The sequence below is a fragment of the Bison bison genome, unplaced genomic scaffold, assembly GCF_000754665.1.
Source record: "Bison bison bison isolate TAMUID 2011002044 unplaced genomic scaffold, Bison_UMD1.0 scf7180017864038, whole genome shotgun sequence".
In the NCBI taxonomy this organism is placed as follows: domain Eukaryota; kingdom Metazoa; phylum Chordata; class Mammalia; order Artiodactyla; family Bovidae; genus Bison; species Bison bison.
In genome coordinates, this window is record NW_011494610.1 from 3,626,413 (window position 1) to 3,631,236 (window position 4,824).

Below are 4,824 nucleotides of genomic sequence, written 5' to 3' on the forward strand. Positions count from 1 at the left end.
GAGCTATCACCAGTTAACCCATGTCACCCAATTAATAAAAATATCAATTTCTGGTCAAATAGGAGATTGTGAGGAAATGGGAAAGACAGCCTGGGGACTTCTGCGTGACCAGATCAGGGCCCCCTACGGCACCTCTACTTCACCTAGCGGAGCACCCATCACTGTTGTAACTGGTCAACACCCCCAGGCTGTGAGCTCCCTATTCGACTCTCAGAGGTTTGGGTTTTGAAGTTCATGCAATTTTAGGAAAACAAACTATTCATATGAAACAGGTAAGAAAGTATTTATTGACAAAGGAAAAAAAAAAAAACAACTCAGCTCAAATTATTGGACATTTGCAGAGTCAGCTTCTGAAATCTGTTTGAGCAGTTTACACAGAAATGCTTCCTGATTGTCCCCTGGCTGCTCCTTACCCTGGAACAGTTTCGAACTCCTAATACTTCCCTGTACTTGTAAATCATGGTCATTCTGCCTTTGAGCCCAATAAAGATTTTCTATAAATGTGTGTTGAATGACTAATTGGTCAAATAGCTACACCCCTGATTAATCTTCACAGTGGACAAACCACACCCACAGAGTAAGAGCCAGATGCATTTTTCTCTTCCTTTAAACAATGAAGAAGGTTTTGAGAAACCTCTCTTGACAGGCAAAGATCCTGCTCAACTGACTTTGAGGCCTTTGAGATGAGACCGACCCAGCTGAATTCCTTATTCCGGGTTCTGCCGTGGGTGAATCACCTCTCTTTTTTGAGACTAAGTTTTCTCCTCTGTGCATGCTTATAGTAGAGAGGAAGAAATGAGAATTATCTGGAGTACGTAAGAAGTAGCACAGTGTCTAGAACATGTATCTAATAAATGAACTTCTTTTTTTTTTACACTTTATATTTATTCGACTAGGTAATGTTCTAAAAAGTACAAAAGGGTAGAAAAGTGAATCTTCCTTCCTCCCTGTTCCTTTCTTCACCCCAGATGCAACCACAATTACAGGTTACAAGATAGTTTTGAATTTATAGAAATGTTGCAAGAATAATTCTGAGTATTTCAGGATGCCCTTTACCCAGATTCACCAGTTTTTCATATTTTGCTGCATTTGCCTTATCATCTTCTCTTTCTTCATGTGAATATTTATTCATTACTAACATTCATTTTTTTGAAACCACTTAAGAATAGATTATATACATCATGCCCCATTTACCCTTTAATATCTCAGCATATCTTTCCTAAGAACAGGATATTATTTTAAGTAACTAAGCACAGTTGCCATATTCAGGAAATTTACCTCAATATAATACTTTAATACCATCCATATTTCAATTTTGTCAATTGTTACAATAACCTTTACAGCATTTTCCCCCTCAAGTACAGGATCCAGTTCAAGACCATGTTATGCCTTTAGCTATTATGTCTCTTTAGTTTTCTTTAATTTGGAATGATTCCTTAGCTTTCCTTTGTCCTTTATGACTTTATTTTTTATTAACACTTTATTAACACTTTTGAAGAAAGCAGGCCAGTTAATTGCATAGAATGTTTCAGGAAAGCAGGGACCATGTCTGTTTCTCTACAGGGGCACAGTGCCTGGTGGGTGCTCAATTCCTGTTCATGGCATGATTGAATGAAACGTCTTTGTACCAACCACAACCGACTCAGTAGACATGAGTTTGAGCAAGCTCCAGGAGATGGTGAAGGACAGGGAAGCCTGGCATTCTGCAGCCCATGGGGTCACAAAGAGTCAGACACAACTTAGCAACTGAACAACAAAAATCAACCACAAACCTTGTGGAGAGCTACCTACATAATGTCTGGATGAATGAAATGAAGGCTGAACACTAGTCCCATCTATAAGATCAGTGAAATAAGGCTGCTGTTCCAGGTGACTTATTGAAGTTCCCCTGTCTCAACAAGTCTCTCCCACAGTCTAGGAGCTGATAACTTGGGCAGTCAGGCTGGCTGGCTCCAGACTGGCCCCGGATGTGGTAATGAGGCCACATTCCGGGGGAAGAGGTACTCTGTGGCCCGAGGCTCCAGCGGTAGAGGCTAGGTTGACGGGGAAGCCGAAACAGAAACTGTGGTGGCTGGCGAGGAAGGATGTCCCTGTCTGTGCCCCTCAGCCACGGCCGAGGCTTCTAATAGACCACAGCCATGCTTTGGAGGAAGCGTTTTACTGAAGGGTAACCTACGTATAGAAAAGTGCACACACCAGTGACAGCTCAATAAATTTTCACCAGGGCAACACAGCAGGGTAATCGGCCCCCTGACCAAGGGCCAGAGCTTTCCCAGTCCCCTCGAAGCTCTCTGCCAGTCTCTATTGCCACGCTGAATGGTAACCAAACTTTACGTGCTTCCCTGCTGGCTCAGTCGGTTAAAAATCTGCCAGCGTGCAGGGGATGCGGATTTGATGCCTGGGTCAGGAAAATCCTCTGGAGAAGGACGTGACAACCCACTGCAATATTCTTTGCCTGGAGAATCCCACGGACCCAAGAACCTGGCTACAATCCACAGCATCACAAAGGAAAGCGACACGACCGAAGCAACTGAGCTCGCGTGCACGGACTTTATGAATTGGCATAACACAGCATTAATTCTTTCACGTATGACTTCTTTGCACAAAATTATGTTTGCAGCAACAGCCTTTTAAAAAAAATCGCTTATTTATTTTTGACTGTGGTGGACCTTGGCTGCTGTGTGGGCTTTTCTCTAGCTGTGGCACATGCGCTCAGTAGCCGCGGCCCCCGAGCTCTCGAGCACAGGCTCAGTAGCCGCGGCCCCCGAGCTCTAGAGCACAGGCTCAGTAGCTGCGGCCCCCGAGCTCTAGAGCACAGGCTCAGTAGCTGCGGCCCACGGGCTTAGCTGCCCTATGGCATGTGGGATCTTCCCGGACCAGGGATCAAACCCGTGTCTCCTGCATTGGCTGGTAGACTCTTTACCACTGCACCGCCAGGGAAAACCAACAACAGCCTTTTGACCCTGCCTCTTGCTCTGCACGCTCAAAATGGGAAAGGTGACCTGATAATAACTCTTTGCTGCTGGTTTCAATGTGTCACCGATTCCTTGGAGCCTGAAAGCCATCCAGTGGGCTGGAACTGTTACTGCTCCATTTCACAGAGAGGAGACTGAGTCAGAGCTGGACTTTGCCCAGCTAGGAAGTACAAGAGTCCACATTTGAACCCAGGCCTGTCTGATCTCTGAGCTCATCACAAATATCATACACATTTCTTATCAATATTAATGACCATTTATGGAGCACCCGCTTCGGGCTGGACATTGCACTTAAGCTTTATGTTCATTAATTTTTCCTGTGAACAGTATAACTTTTGCCGGGCTTGACAAATGATGAAAGCAGGATTCAGAGAAGTCACACAGCCTGGGAAGGCATGAAAATAGAGACTTAAACCCTCCTGTGTTGATTGCAAAGTCTAATGTGCTGTATTGGTATCCAGTATTTACGTGCACCTTTCAAATTCACCCTCTGAGTTTTTCAAAGAAGAGACAACAATAGCAGTTATCTTTTGTAGAGCTTCTTTGAGCCAGATGCTTTGGGCAAAGATAATGGATGATCCCCTCAATATCAGTTCCGGCCCGCTCTTTCCTAATAACGGATCGCCTGGTTCTTAGCTGGACACACAGCTTCCCACATATCCCAGGCTTCTTGGTAGGGAGGTGGAGTCCTGGTACTAAGTTACAGCTAACGGAAAGCTCCTCCCTTACAAAGCCCCTGGATCTACTTCCGGGTCCTGCCCTTCACAAGGAATGGGCAATGTTCTGCCCTTCACTGCTCCCTTCCAGCTGGGCTGAAGTGACAGACAAGGTGCTGGGGAGCCGTCTGGGACCTTGTGACCAAGGATGCCTCTCTAGGGATGGAGGAGCAACCAGGGAGAAGGCGCCTGGGCCCCCACTCCATGGAGCCACGGCATCCTGGCCCTGGAGCGCTTACCCACGAAGACCCAAGATAAATTGAAAAAAGAAATTAAAAAACTGCTGTCTTCACTGCAGTATATATTTTGAAGTGGTTAAAATGGTGAATGTTGCTCTGTGTGTATTTTATTTCAATTGCAAAAACAATTTTTCCCTGGGTAGGCCATGGTTATTTTGTGTTCCCAGTTTTTACTCATTATACAGTACATATTATATAATATATATAATTATAATATAATTATATATATTTTAATATATTATATAATGTATATATTCATAATCTTTATTTCTCAGATTTTTAGTCTTGGAGAGAAGGAGCGTGGCCTGCCTTTCATGGTTGAGGGCCTGCGGCTCAGAGATGCAGGGATTTGCTCTAGAAGAGCAGCAGAGTCCACCTTCTGGGACACCGAGGATTGCTGCTCTTCCATTATACCAAGGATGGACAAACTGGCCTGTGGGCCCTCGCAGCTGAAGATAGTTTTAACCTTTTTAAAGGGCTGAAGAAATGAGAAGGAGGAGGTGGAGAAGAAGAGGACTATGCAAGAGAGAGCTTCAGTGGCCTGCAAGAGTAAAACATCTACTATTTGATCTTTTACAGAAAAAGTTTGCTAACCTCTGAATTAATACCATTAAAAAAAATTCAGTTTCTCTGCCTGGAAAATGGGGGATTACATATTTATTTAACAGAAATGTGTCAGAATCACACGGGGCTGTCGTGGATTGAGAGAAGAAGCTAGGATGGGAGGATGTTAAAGGGTTTGCACTGGATAAACCAATCCTATTTATTGAGAGGCCACTGGCTTGTGGTGAACGATGGGGGTTAAGACGGGAAGCTAGGTTGCCACTGTCTCACTGAATGAGCCAGGGTAAGTCCCTTTCGCTATCTGGCGGCTGGTTCTCATCTATACATGGG

The 4,824-nt window shown here is 44.5% G+C and overlaps 1 long non-coding RNA gene across 1 annotated transcript; it reads left to right on the forward strand.

The window, feature by feature from the left end:
- Positions 1 to 588: 588 nt before the first annotated feature.
- Positions 589 to 4,572, forward strand: LOC104985072. The gene is made up of 2 exons (XR_824828.1): positions 589 to 728; positions 4,206 to 4,572. It is a non-coding gene; the product is annotated as an uncharacterized LOC104985072 (long non-coding RNA).
- Positions 4,573 to 4,824: the final 252 nt, after the last annotated feature.